Source organism: Apis dorsata, unplaced genomic scaffold (assembly GCF_000469605.1).
Source record: "Apis dorsata unplaced genomic scaffold, Apis dorsata 1.3 scaffold_172, whole genome shotgun sequence".
Classification (NCBI taxonomy): Eukaryota; Metazoa; Arthropoda; class Insecta; order Hymenoptera; family Apidae; genus Apis; species Apis dorsata.
The window spans coordinates 434960-451559 of NW_006263460.1; the positions used below are offsets into that span (position 1 = coordinate 434960).

Below are 16600 nucleotides of genomic sequence, written 5' to 3' on the forward strand. Positions count from 1 at the left end.
TCGAACACGTTTGAGGAATGCATTAGAATTATCCCATAAATTTTGTCGGTTTCGCTGAATGCCGTTGTTCCTGTGAAATGTCAAGCATTTTTTTTGTTTTATCGCTTGAAAACAATCACGGACGATGCGACGAACATAAACGATCGGTTTAATGATTCATCGTCAATTTAGACCGGTTATTTCTGACCGACGAGATTTCTTCGTGAGCTGAGAAATGGATTCTTTCCGTCGAGAATTAATTTTTGCGCGAAACAAATTTTGTGATTGAGGTTTTTGCTCGATAAAACGAAAAATGATTTTTTTTGTTATTTTCCGTATTTAAATATAAATATATATATAAATATTTAAATCATTCTACGAATAATGTACGCGTATGTGATTAATTTCTTGTCTTTTGTTAAAAGTAAATATTTTGTCTTTTATATCCTATGTAACAATTCCAATTGATTTTATATATGGACTAATATAACTAATGGACTAATATGTTTTTTAATTTTGATTTTAATCTTGGTCTTAAAAAAAAAAAAAAAAAATAGACAAAATATTTATTTTGCGTGAATAATTGCAGAGAACTGACGTATAATTATATTATGTGCCTAAAATTTTAATTGTACATAACTTAAAAATTAATTTAATTCTCCGTTTATGTTTTAAAATTTTTATCTTCAAATCTGAATTAAAAAAAAAGTATATTTTTTTATGTTTATTTATCACTTGTCTAAATATGAAAATTAATAAAAAAAACAATTTTAAAATCAAATTACAGAAAAATCAAAATATATGTACGTTTTTATAAATTTCAATTAACCTTAAAACAATTATTGATTAAAATACAAAATATATAATGTGTTTAAAGACACAATCTAAAAATAAAAAAAAGATATGTAATAATTATAAATCGACAAAATTTGTGGAATAATACAGTCAATGTGTTTTTATAACACGTTATGAAATTTAGAATTTAGACGCATTCCCTTATAAAACTAAAATTATTCCTTATAAATCGAAATCGAACGATTTGATTCTACGAAATGTGATGAATAGAAGGAATTCGACCACGTATAAAAACGAAAAATAAAACCAGGAATACAGGGTCAATTCGTAGTTTCTATCGAACCCGTTATTTAAACACTATATAGTAGTATCGATTAATTAACATTTTTATAGTATTGTAATTTGATAATTATATTATAGTTGAAAAAAAATATGAAGAAGCTCGTGATACTTGATTTTTTTAAAATATCGTCGAACAAAGACGACAGAAATATTTCAGATCGTAAAAAATTTAATACGCTTTAATAAGAACACGAACATCGAACATTTATCGCGATCGAAATTAAATAACAATGACAATTTACACGTGTAAGAATACACAATTATTCTCACCAATATTTTATACAGTTTCGTGCAAAACCCATTATTGGATCTAATTGAATTTTAATCAAAATAATATAATATTTTGAATCTTTTATTTTAATATTGTTATTTATGAAATATGAACGATATACGCTCGACATTAAAATTAAAAAGATTACTATTTAGTGATCAAAAAATTTCAACTATAATTTCGAAAAGAATCGTATATAATAATCAATCTGGACTCGATTTAAACAACAAAACTTTTATCTTTATTTTATTTATACTTGAATTGTATTATTATAGCATATTTTTTCCTAAAATCACGAAAATCGACAATTTTTCGATCAAAATTTAGTGATTCTTCAATTTTAGCATTGAATATAAACTTGATAATGTAATTTCAAACAAAGAAATATCTCAAATTTATGAATATTCTTAAATAACATTATCGGAAATAATAATTTAAAATATCGTTTAATAATATGAAATAAAATAGCATGTTATTTCATAAATAATATTTCATCAATATTTGGTGGATTTGAGAAAAACATATTCGATGCGTCGCTTCTTCGAAACAAAAATTTTTTCGTTACTACGTAATCATCTATTCCAACTTTTTCATTCGAATATAGTGAAAGATTGTTGCACGATATTGTAAATCACAATAATGCATAAACATTTGCCATAAAATAAAGAATTAGATACATTCAGAATAATTACATTAGAAATCTTTATAAAGATTTAGAAGATTTACAGATTAAAAATTGTATCTAGAGTAAAAAGAAAAAAAAAAAATTGACAAAGAGATAGGAATATAAGCGTAATGATCTCATTTGCTGACGAAGCAATGGAACGAAACGTGAATTCTCGGAAAATTCTTCGGGGTGAGTGAAGGACAAACTTCGTGCGACGCCATTGTTAATTAAGAAAATGGTTTTGCTTTATTACCGAGAATAAAATCTATTTCCAGCATAAACAATGCGACGTAAGCGTTGGAAAATCATATGTCCCTGTTTCCTGAATAGTATTATTAATAATGGAAGAATATGTATCTCGTAATTGAAATATGTTAGAATTTTTGTCTTACTTAACGATATAATCGCTAATTATTAATTCGCAATCATTGTGACCATATAGAAGATTCTGTGTGTATGTGATATCGTTCTATCCAATATCGAACGTGGAAAAAAATTCGGAAAAATTATGATTAAAACCAGTGTTAATGCGCCAAATAAATCTTATTTAACTATATTAATCGTTAGAGGATCAGATTTCGTATTGAGTTGTTCTTTCAATGCTGTCCATTCCTTTTTGCAATGTAATCATTCAATTTCGTTAATATTTTTAATGAACGAATTGAAAATTCCTTTTTTTTTTTTCAATCTTTACTAATTTCTCATCAAATCTTGATTGTTCGATCTATCTGATTAAAAGCATAAAATCTTAAAAAAGGACACATTTTACAGAACAACTCTATGCGTGTAACAATCGTACCAAAAAGAAAAATTAATGTTTAATTATATATAAATGTTCTAATAAAAATATTATAAGAGGAATGTGTATGTTTAAAAAAAATTAGAACAAGATTTCCCTTCGTAACGAATCCTTCGAGAATGAACGTGTAGAATTATGAAAAAAATCAGGAAGAAACGAATGTATCAATGTGTATGCCTATCGACGTATGTTATAAAACCATGTGTAATTATACGATAGAGATTGATGAATAAAACATGATAATGGTGTTCAATCGTATTATTAGTTATTGCAACAATTATATCAAATGCATTTAGCTGGATCAACAAAATAAATGTAATTATTCTACATGTGTTTTCATTTTTCCAATATTTTTGGTTTCATATAAAACAAATACATACTTTTTTTCATGTAAAATATAAATATTTACTATATTTACACTAATTTATTATTTCAAATAATTTATTTAAAAAATTTCATATACAAAAATGTTAACAAAATTATAATACACAAAAAATACACGAACTAATTTAGTAATAGAAGGTGCATCGTATCGAACTCGATCAGTTACATTACTCAAAATTTCTATCGTAAATGATAGAATTAGAAATTATAATCGAGACTTCATCAATCTCGATACAACATAATTTCTTTTCTTAAAATTATTTCTATTTGTTACTTAACTTATTCTATGATACATATTACTATATTACACTTTGAAAATACGATTTACTAACGAATCGAAAATCGATACAACTTACGCTATTACTATGTACAAACTCGAATGGTAACGTATTTGCCATCCGAAGTTACAATCAATTAAATTTAAAAAATTTTTTTATCTTTCGTTGCCTTGCTGCAATTTGGAAAAATGAGAATGGAACACATTAAAAGACTAATATTCCTATTCATCGCCCTCATGATTATGATTTCATAATCTTCTCCCTTCAATAGTTATATCTGCATAGAATATTACTAGATAGATATTACTAACAAGAGTCGCAATAGTCTCCTAGCGGGCGTGTTCGGTACTACAGATCAACGCAAAGCCGATCAGAGTAGCTACAAATTTGCTATCCACGAATAAACCACGTACAGGGGTTGTTCAAGGATTATATATCTTTTGGGGTCGCTGACTAAAAGATATTACGAATTTATGGTACATCAATCGTTATCGAGGAAGAGGGGAAAGATATTGAAGGTGTGGATAGTCAGCAGAAATACAAAAATTATGTCGATTTTGTTGTTCTGTTTTTTTTTAAACAAAATAAAGTATATAAGACTGCTAAATTGTTAAAATGAATATTATCTTTTTTAATTCAACGTAATTGATTGAATTATCAATTAACTATTAAAATGCATATTTTATTTTCAAACGCATAATAAAAAAAATATTTTTTGAATTTTAAATTTTAATTTCAATCTTTTAAAGCTTAATATAGTAATTAATTATTGATTAATCAAATAATAGATGTATTTTTATTTTTTATAAAATTATTTATCATTAGATATTAATGCAATATTTATAAAAGTATCAGAAAAATATATGTTATTATACTTAAATAAAAAAAAAACTTTTCAGAAAGAAATAAGTCTGAAGAAAATTAATGAATGTAATTGATATATTGAACACATAATACTGAATATAAATGAAATTTTTAAAAATGTTTATATCAAAGATACATTCTTATATAAATTTTTTGTTACTTTTATATTTGCAAAATATTCTTCTGAAAATTAAATTTATAAAAAACAAAATTGTACAGAAAATTCAAAACGATATAAAAACCAAGCAATTTTTAACGTCTAACTAAGTATTGTCTACAGTACATTGAAAGAGTTTTAGTTTTTAACCGTGTTATTTTTAACCAAGTATACCGCAAATACAACGTTTATGAAACATAAAGAATTATCTATAGCACAAAAATTACGAAGTAAAAACTATAATATACATTGTATCCTTTCTTATTAATTTTCATTCCTAGCAATATAATTTTTTACAAAAACTTTTAAAGATCAAATTATATTATATCATTAAATCTTAAAGTTTAAATTTTAATTAACATTTGTAGATTTTATATATTTTCATCTTCTTATCATCATTTTCTATCGTTTGCGTATTCATTAACATTTGAATGACTCATTCCATTCATAGGATATTCCAGAATTTTTATTTTTTAATACAATTGATTAGTGACATGAAAATTTTAAAAAATATTCTTAGATCATTATTTTCATTTATTAAATAAAATGATTTTAAAAAATTTTAACAATATTATAAATATATAATTATATTTATTATTATATAATTATAATATATAATTATATTTATCTGCATAATTCTTTTGCAAAAATATAAAAAAGCTTTTTAGTGAATTTAACGACAGTCTTCGTATTTATATTTATCATGCGAAAATGTCATATGAATCATATTGCATGAAATATTGTACAATGAAACACAATTTTTGCAAAATCAGTTCATGATTTTATGTAATGTGTCATAAATATATTGGCAATGAAACACAACAATTTCGTTTAAAAAAAAAAATATAAAATAACATTTTAAAATATTAAATTTTAATTATTCTATTATAATTATTTTAGAAATAACGTAACAAAATTCATATTAAAAACAGATATGAAATTAAATCGCACTTTAATTTATTGATTTCTGCCTTAGAAACGATACTTCTATAGAGACGTATATTACTTCGCTGGAAGATGAGTTTTTTTTTCGTTAATAATAACCCTACTGCAGATTCTAAAATAATTTTATATCATATTATTTATACAAAAAAAATATATGAATCTCCGATAAATCAAAATTAAATAAAAAGAAAATTTTTATTATTATTTGCATTTTAATTTGAGAACTTTTCAAATAATTCATTCTCCAATGGTATCCTCAATCCACGAGGCATAAATATACGTAAAATTATGTCAAGAAATTTATTTGTTTTTTTTTCGTTTACTTCTCATTCCATCCAATATAATAAAAGAAAATCATCGTAACACGCGAGTGTTATGCCACGTTCCTTCGCGTTCCAGTTCATTTCTTTAACTATCTTCCCACTGTTAACATCATTCTTTGAATATTTCGCTGCATACATAGAGAACGAGTGTTTTCTTTACAATTAGAATCCATCTTTTGCAAAATGTGCAATTTCTTCTTATATAATATCATTCAAATAAATAATAAATTAATTTAAAAAATGATCCATCGAATGAAGTAATTTTAACGCGATTTTCTTTAATTCAAAATTTTTCTTTATTCAAAAAATACAATCGTGTCAAGAAACTTTTCTTATCTGCTCTACTTATTCCTCCATTCGATAAGAAAGACACTCGATACGTAATGGACATGTCATTATCGTGAATACGCCACACTTATTTCTCTCTCGATTCATTTCTTTGGAGCCATCTCTCTCCACTTTTTCGAATATTCAACTGCAACTTCTGCAAACTTCTCGTTACATAATATTATTCAAATAAATTAATCAATTTAAAGCTATTCACTCGAATAAAATCACATTTAATACCACTCTCTTTATCCAAGATTAAATCATACTCCAATCGTATGCTTCACGACCAACATTATAAATACAATTAAATCAAGAAATTCCCTTATCTCTTCTCCTTCCCTTATTATTCCCTTCTCATTTCATCCATATAACGACGAAAGAAATTTTTTATCACCGTGACACGTGCAACAACATTACGTATCTCTCCGCTAATTCATTTCATCCGCCATTTCTTCCTTCTCTATTCATTGTATACGTTTTTTGGCTGGATGATCGACGTTCGCGGAATCGATTAAGCTTGTGTCACGACACTAACTAATATTTAATTATCCAATGTGGTCCAATTCTCTTTTTTTTATTTATTTTTTTATTTTTTTTATTCTCTTTCTTTCGTGCTATTCACGCATATATTCAATTGAATGAGAAAAGAGTCGATTGAAATTTTAAAAAGAGTGGCAGAGCCCTCTCTTATCCAGGTGGTCTAGAGGATCGTTTGCTGGATCGGACTGGCTCGAACTGGATTGGGGCTGTTGGATCTCGAGATGTCCGGGTTACTTTGCTCGGTCGTAGAAGGAAATACATATACCCACAAATATCGAACCGGCGCGTATTCGTGAAATAATCGTTTACACTGAAACACGCTTTGCCGGGATTCCCGCGAATTTTTTGCCAATAAAAATTCTAACGTTTATCCCTTTGCCGCATTTCCGATCTCCGTAGCTGTATTATTATTATTATTATTATTATTATTATTATTATTATTATTATTATGCGTATCATTTCTGGATAGTTGCAATCGAACGAGTATATAACTGGTTTTACTACGTGAAATTTTAATACAAAGAATCTATATTGGATTCCGATGTTTATGCATAAATTATGTTCGATGAAATGTAAATTTTTTTTAGGAAAAATATTTCGAATTGTGATATTCAGTAATATACGTGTTATACAATGTTCGTAGAAGAAATTTATTATAATATATATCATTATAATAATATTGTATATTTCTAAGTAAATTTTAATTCTTTAAAAAAAAGTATCATATAAATATTTTAATTTTTTATTGTTATGTAAGTAGATGTTTAGAAAAATAAATAAATCATCAATCATGGTTAAAAATTTGGTAAGCAAATTTTCATTTTCACAATGAATTGCGTGTTATTTTATAGCGATGTTTTTACGACACGGCAATTTTAATCCTTTCTTTTTCTAACAGTCCTTGTAACCAATCCAAACCAGTTCCATCATTGGATTTTTTTATCAATAGACTACTTATTATGAGAATACTTCTTAAATACAATTTTAATTAAAAAAAAACAAGAAAGAGAGTTTCATTGTTGCTACATAAAATAATAAAAAAGTAATGGATGCAATGTATAATATAATATAATATTATGTTATAATATTACACATTGATTACACAATAGTGATGATTGATAAAATTAAGAATTAGTGTTGTTTAAATATCTTATTGAAAATAATTATTTTAATTTTCAAAAACCAAAATGTATTTTTTTATAACAATACGTATTGTAAAAAGAATCGCGTTATGAAATATCTAACATTTAATTCATGATATTCTCATAAAGAAGTTTTTGCGGTGTGAAATACCACAAATCGAAATAAATTTATATTTCGTTTGAAACCACGAAACAGTCAAACGTACGTTTTATTACGAGGCTCGAGTTGCAAACGAAGCGTGAATCAGTTCTAGATCGAGTAAGTTTCTGCCACTTTCGAATTAAGTTTAATTCAAACGCGCGTTCAAGATGCTTAAAAAGTGTGCCATTATCTCTGCGCGTTTATGAAACCGTTTGTTAAGTCGATTCTACCGTGACACGTAAGGGCAATTGCGCTCTTAAATTACAACACCCGCCATTTTACCTCTCAGTTATCAACACAACAGTTTTATCAACACTTTAAACATAAATCTTAAATAAATTCGTATGAACAGCCCCTCTATCCTTCAATTATAACTCCGATTATTCCATATTTGATTCGATATTTTATATTTTATTTTTCCAAATTCAAATATTTCTTTTTCTTTTTTTTTAGATTTCTATTTCAATCAGCTCGATTACTTTTCGCGTCTAATTCATTACATTTTTTTTTTTTTTTCCCCTACCAAAACGATTTAATTTCTTGGGCAATCGGATCAAGGAGGAACGCCGCGTGTCCATCTTTTATCAAGGGACAACTTAACAACCCGCCACGCCACCAAATTCTTGTTGCTTTATTTAGAATCCCCTCGAAAACGCATAAAACGCGTATAACGCATGGCCATGTGTACGTAGAAACTTTAATCGCGTAACCAAGCATAAAGCTGAAGAGGTTTAAACATTTATCCGCACTTCCTGTCTCCGTTCCAATCGCTCGTAAAACCGCGCATCCCCACGGGCGGAAACGTCTCTGAGACAACAAGATTCCCGCAGATTCCAAGAGAACACACCGAAATTAGAATTGGAATTATTGACGATTCGATTCTATTTGCACAACTTCGTTCGATCGAATTTAGACGACGTATTCGCATACGAGATGCATGTCAATCAAGTGACATAGCAGTTTGTAAAAAAATATTTTCAAAAATATATAAAATAACACGCAGTTTTTCGTTTAATTCGAGACAATTTTTATAATAGGTCAAGATCAATAACACAATCGAGCCGATTTACATTCCGATGAATTTATCGACGTTTTAAAAACTCGATGAACAGAAAAGTAGAAAGATGAAGGAATAGTTTGCGAAACATTTGTAAGATGAAGTAATTATTTCGAAACGCATAGGGCGAGGGAAAAGTAATAAAAAAAGGTAAAAAAATTCGTAAAACATAGGATGAAGGCCATTTTCGTTTCTTTTTCACCTAAACCTTTCGTTTATTTTGCGTAACTACGATTATTAAACTTGTAACTATGTAAATTATACTCATTTATAGATTTACATCCATTACAGATTTCGTGTGGACTTACGAAAGAGCAATCTCGAAATATATACCTAATGTTTTCGTGCTATGTACAAGTATGCAAAGAAAACCAGAAGATCGTTATATTTCAACTTTGCCGATTGAAATTCTTTTCAATATTTATAAAGATGCTCGATGCTGTGTACAAAAGAAAAAAGAAAAACGAATCTTTTTTATATTTTTTTCATTCGTTGTTTCGCACCTTGCCTCTAAATCAAAATTTTCGAAGTATAAAATTTATTCGAAATATCGTTTCTTCTCGAAACGTTTCGAAAACGATGAAATATAGAAATATAGAAAACGATGGAACGGAAGTGGATATCTGTCGTTTCCTCGGGCGCCACAGCCCGTCAAATTTTTGGCACAGCGATCCCGCGTTGCATTGTGAATCATTAGTTGACAAACATCGTATTCCTCGTGGATCCTCTATTTTCAGCCTGGCTAATTTTAATGAGTCGCGAATCATCGAGATTCCTACAATTTCGTGCAACTGGCAACGCATCAAACTTCCGCATATCCGGCCTTCGCCTCGGAAACGGCTTCTTTCTCTTTTTTTAGAAAATATGGATGAAAACCAAACCAAAGACTCTACGTCTTGATTATTGGCCTCGATTCCCGTGTATTTTAACCTCTCTGCTAAAAAAAAAAAATCTCGTAAAAATTTCGTAAAAAATTAGGGAAAAGCTGGAACAGCTATTCGCGATATGGCATTGTGTCCGGAGTCCCCTATTCTCCAATTCAATTCTTAGGAAAATGGAGGTTCAAAGAGAGCTTTAGATATACCTCGTACGATATAAATTGGTGAAACGAAATTTGATTTCACGGATCCTTTCCTCTCACTCATAATTTCCTTCCTCGCTCGAATCCAATTCGCAGAAGTTCTGTTCAGCTATCCAAATTCAATTACTGTTACCAATAATTGTTAAAATAGACGTTGGTGGTGTATATAGCCGAGCCAGAATAATTATTCCTATTCCTCGATTCCTTTCTTTAATTTTTTTAAAAAATTAACGGTTTGACGATTGAATGGTTTATCCTAGCCTGTTTGGTTCAACGCTTTCCTAATATTATGATTCTAGGCAGCGTATTTCTCGATCTGTATCTCTGTATAGACGTAAACGCTCCCAGGCTTTTAAGGATTTCTGGGAAATTCGATCTTGATTAAATCACGCCATCGGACCAAACTTTGCCTCCGATGTCCAGATTAGCGGGACTAAACGAGATCGACTCGAATAATGGGATTAATAATGGACGTGGTTATTTCTGGAACTTGTTATTATGTCAGAGTTTCATAACAATGTGAGTACGGTCACTTGATTTTCGTTTTGAACGCGTATTATACGCGTTGAGTTAATTTTTTTAACCCTTTTTTTTAACCTTAGATTAATTTTCTTATAGATTTATCTTTTTGTAACAACGTTTGTTATTCTTAGCTAAATTGTAGCTGTTATGTACGATTTAATTAAGATTGAGAATAGTCTGTAGTCAGTTTTAAATGTAAATAAAATTTTAATTGTAAATAAAATATTCGAATAAATACAAGACTCTGTATTGTATTATATAGAGTGTCTTCAAAATGAGTCAATTGGTTAACGAATGTATCGCAGGATATCGATGCGAATAATATCTTCTTTTGAGAGATATTATTCAGAATCGGATAAATCGACTCGCAGCATTCACAAAATGGCAATAATGTTTTAAATGTTTGGAAAGCAATCATAAAATGCGATGCAGATCGCGAATGCCTGAAAAAATAAACATTTCTTTTTTTAATTTATGATGCACGATAGTAAATTTAGCAGCAAATCAGAAGACGAAATCAGAAGACTTTTCTTTTTGATTTTCTCTTTTTAACTTCAAATCGCAAAGTTATTGATGAAGTTATCAAGAATTTCGATTAAACATTTGTTAAATTATCTTATTTCTTCTACCCTGTTAAAATTAATCTTGAAACTTGTAGGTGTGCTAGAATGTTAACCATAACTCGATTCGAAGGCGTTGATGCTACCAATCGAGATATTGACTCGAAAACACTTGAAAACGATGATATTTTTGTAATAAGATCAAGAATCAGAAGAAGTCAGGCATAGACAAACGATTTCGTTGTCGTTGCATTTCTTTGAGAAGAATCATCAAAACGTTTTGAATTTTATTTACACCATTCGTTTGATCTCTTCGAATTAACCTGGTTTATTATCGTGACCACGTGTAGCTTTCCATGTCAGAAAAGTAATTCTCTACTCTCAAATCAATTTTATTTGAAGAATTGTGTTAAAGATTATCGTAATAATAAGAATTTTCAATTAATCGTTAAAATTGTAAAGTTTTATTGTTAAAATTCTAATTAAATTTAATTGATTGTTTAAAATAACACTTATGAAATTTTATTTATTAATTTTAAATTTGTTAGATTTATGCAGATTAGGTATATATTTTAATAGAGATTAAGTTTATGTAGATTAATAGCTACAAGTAGAATAATTTGTTTGTGATAATATGTGTTTACGAGTTAAGTACGTGATTTATACTTACAAGATACTTACAATATTTATGAGAGTAATAAAACTGATTTGTAATAGGCATTGTGCATCATAAAATAAATAGATATAAAGAAGAGCAGATTAAATTGAATTCAATAGGAATTAATAATTAATTTTTTATTTGATAACATAGAATTAATTCAATAATATTGAAGAGTAGAAATAATTTCATCTCTTTTTTATATGAATCATTTTATAATCAATTTTATCAATGTTTAATAAGAATTAATAATATCTTTCATCATTAATATAATTATGATTTAATAATATGGTATTAACAACAATAAAAAAAGAAATATGATTATTTCAATGTATAGAAGTAAAAATGAATATTTTTCTTAATGAATATTCGATATATAAATCAAACTGACAATATTTGTCTTATTTTATTATTTCGTTATTGGATTAAAATTCAAATTAGAGCAATTAATTTTATATGTCGACATCGATAGAATGCAATAAATTATATTTTGTATAATAAATAAAAGTTTCTTTCGTTACACGTATACCAACGAACCAACCCCATTATTTTCTATATTACAAACCATTAATTATTAACACGATGCAATCATAATGTTGCGCTGTAACCTACTTATTCATATTCGTATTCTTAAGTAAACTGTGCAATAATTTTTAAACATTTTTCCACTACGAAACAAATTATCGAAACTGAACGTATAATATAATAATTATTTTTTCATTTATTAAAACACTATTTTTTCATTTATATTTTATCTATTCGTACCTTCTTTACCTTCTTTATTATTATTGTATTTTTCATCGAATATCTACCAACACAATTAACTAACTAAATATCCCTCTAAAAGAATTTTTCACAGAAATATTTTATAGAAAAATGTTTCTCTATTTTATATTCTTCCATCTTCCAATTTTTTCGATATTATAAAAGTAACGAGAGACGAGAATCGGTTATACCGTATTATATTCATCCATAAATAAATAACGAAAAAACCGATAAAACCTTTTCCGCGCGTCTAATAATCTCTCTCGATCCTCCGTTCCAAGCTTGATGATGATATTGAATAATTACTCTGAATCACTGTTGTCGTGAGGATTAATTACACGTAATTGCAACTATGTATATAAGTTTAATGAGCGAGTTAGTAACCGATTGGAGACACGATAGGAGGCGAGAGATACGTATCGTGCGTGTGAAAAATATAAGCAGTTGTTTCGTGAAAACAAAACAGAGAGTTGACCACGTAGCACGTAATATTTGCGATAAAAACTTATCGTCGCGTTAAGATCGAGGACGATACTTTCGACTTTTACGGCTTTATTTGAAACGATAATGGACTGGTACGTATCAGTTTTAACCGGTAAAACGATCGACAGTGCTAACTTGCGACATCTCTCATTGCCGAGTAATGTATGTATTCGTGTGGCCGATCGATGGGGCCTGGCCAATTGCTTTTTAATTGGTGATGCGCGTCGCGACGAATTGAACTTTCGAATGAGCCACGAAATGAGTTGTCCGTCCATTAACGAAACACGATAATTCATGATTTGCCGATTTGATTTATGGATTGCACTTGCTATTTCAGATGAATTAGTGGTTATTAGTAAGAGTGATTATCGCTTTGTGGATCTTGATTCGTGTGAACAGGTGGAACTAGGAAAAATGGATTTTAAAATGGATTTTGTAAATTTTCGAAGAAGCGAAATGTAGTGGTAAATATTAATAGATTGATTTATATCGTCAATTTTACGCCACTTGTAATAACGATGTATTTGTACGTCGTACGTTGGATACAAAGTAAATTTTGTATCCGGGAAGGTTGTATAATTATTAATCGACTCGTGTATTATTTTGACGTGTATTTAAATATCTCGACAGTTGCGTGAATCTCAATAATTGAAAATCGTATAACGAGCACATTTTTTCTTTTATTTATCACCTTTTATCGTGTTCGAGCATACTTGGAGAGAGAACAATTTGTAATAGATTTACAACAAAATAAAGATTCATTGATTTCTATTGTTATCTTGTATAACACATGTATATTTACAAGTACTTAATGAATTGTCGAATAAAATAATAATAAAATAATAAGATGATTAATAATTGAAGTAATTTTCTCAACAGATAAAATTTTTATTTATATTTTCAGTGTTTATCTATTTCATCATTGTTTCAATTAATCGTGATGACATTATTCTATTATTTTGAAACGATCTGTCTTATCCTGTCTATGATAAAAATCTGAAAATGATATTTTTATATATTTTTCAAAGAATCGAATAATTAATTCTGAGAATAAAAGAAAAAATTTAATAAAAGGAGATTAAATTAAAATTAATTCCAAGTATTGTTGTGTCACACTTCAACCCTATCTGTTTTCATCGTGTGAACAACACTCGATAATATCTAATAATTCATCAAACAACATATTTGGCTATATATCTGGGCGTTTCCTCAATTTATTCTCATTCCTTAGTCTTTATAATATCTTTAAGGAAGTTAAGAATTGCAGACATCATAAACATCTTTATTAACGATTTAAGTGATGAAGTCACGACTTGAGAATCACTCGCTAATCAAAAGAAAAAGAAGAAGAAAAAATGAATTATCAGCATGTTGCATCTTGGCGCAGAAATCGGTTCTGACCGGAAATATTCGGTTATTTCCTTTCTTCTAGCGAGCCACGTTAGAACGTGTTCTATCGCTGTTATTGTATGTAGAACGAATAGAGTTTGTCCGTTAAATATTATTCGTTGCTGCTAAAAATTACTTTAAGCATATTTTAAAATATATGTTTTATAAATAAAATTATTTGATTAAATTGAAATTTCAAAAGAGGCGTGATAAAGATGAAGAAACAGATTTTTCTTTGTATATCGAAGCAAAATTGAATAATAATAGAATTATTACATTATTATTGATAATAATCTGTAATGATATATGATACGATTATTAAGTTGTTTAATGAAATTAAATATAATTATTTTATTTGCAATAGAAGTTTTAAATAGTTTACTAATACATGACTAATATATGATTAATATATGAGATAATTGTTACGACAGATGCATACATACTGTATACATAAGAAATGAATTGCTCTTCATTTCTTACAACTGTTATTTTTCAATTATTCATTTTTTTTTAAAGCAATAATAATAATTACAATTCTCATAAATGGAAAACAAAGCAAAAACACAATACAATATGTTTTATAATTTAAAGATAAGAATAACTTGTTTGAATGGGATATATTTTTGTTGTTTTGACAAGCGTCAAATTAATATTGATTTCAATGTAAGGAATCCTTGGTTGTTATCTCATATTATGTATAAGAATACTCTCTATATTAACTATATATCTACAATAAATAATAGAACGGTTATAAAAAAGATATTATCTTGTCTCATAGAAATTAATTCTCGTGAAAAAAGAAAATGTAATTCTGTATTTACTTATCAATAATTTATCTAATATAAAATAAAAATTTAAAAATAATTTTAATAGAATTAATGTAATCTCGAGATTAAATCAATGCGTCTATCTATTATAAAAATGATATAAAACAATGTTGTTAAATGTTATCACGAAGCGCGATAAAGCAATTCATTAAATGAAAGTCATTCGTATCGTGAAAAGTGAAAAATTTTTTAATTCTCATTAAAATATAAATGATTCTTTACATATATGTATCATATATGTATCAATACATATATGTACATTGATTAAGCAATAAAATTCATTTTGTATGACTCTGATGAGTGAATGTATGTTGCCACGTGAATTGTTGTGACGAGAAGGATAACGAGGAACGATAACACGAGTAACAAGGATAAACACTCGCATAGAAAATTGCAGAGGGTGAGGTCGTGAGATCACTAAAGAGTTTCGTGTTCTAATTTAAATCCTTTCGTTCTGTAATTTTATATTACTCTATAATTTAAAGAATTTCTTCAATTTATTAATTTGGATTTAAATCTGTTAAATAAGAAATATTTTAATTACGCGGATAAATTTAAATTTTCCTTTTCGATATTTAAATTCAAAACCATAATAATAATAAACGGTATATATCAAAATAAGAATTTAATTATATTTAATTGTATTTATTATCAGAATACAGAGTGAATTATTCTCACGATCATTCTCGGTTACTCTCGATTACTCTTATCAGTAGATAACGATCGATATTCCATTGTCATAAAATAACGTAACGCGATATTATGGAATAAAAATATTAAAATCATATAATCAGGATGTAAAATGAATTTTATCGAATGAAAGTAAGTACATCGTTATCATCATACGTGTGCACATGCCGCGAAATACAAAATGATAAATCAGTGCAAGTTTAACGCTCTTAATTCGGGAGACTGGATTTCGCGAAACCGGATGTAAGATCCAAACAAGAGTTTCCGGTCAAGTAGACGGAACAATTCTAAAAATGTAAACGAACGAAACTGTGACGAAAACGTGACAAACTCGTGGAAAGATAATCAATAAGATCGATCTTGTATCGTGTTAAATAAACGCATTCCACTATGTTCGATAACGTATCTCCGCAAGGTCGTCTTAAAAGCGTGGGAGTGCTCTCCTGCTAAGACGTACCGTCACAATTTGCGTTTACAATGCTTCATCCTTCGGATAGTGTCGAAAAATTTATTGATCCCAATTCGACAAATTGTCTAATGAGTAAACAAGATATTATTGGGGAATTACTTGAATTTTTTTTTTTTTTTTTTTAAATTTAATTAAAAATTT

General features: G+C 27.8%; 1 protein-coding gene across 1 annotated transcript in view; it reads left to right on the forward strand.

Moving 5' to 3' along the window:
* Positions 1-13435: 13435 nt before the first annotated feature.
* The window catches only part of LOC102670844 (bumetanide-sensitive sodium-(potassium)-chloride cotransporter), a 23711-nt gene continuing 20546 nt past the window's right edge, over positions 13436-16600 (forward strand). The window contains exon 1 of the mRNA XM_006614214.2: positions 13436-13548. The gene's annotated coding sequence lies outside the window, so the exon portion shown is untranslated. The remainder of the gene's footprint in view (positions 13549-16600) is intronic.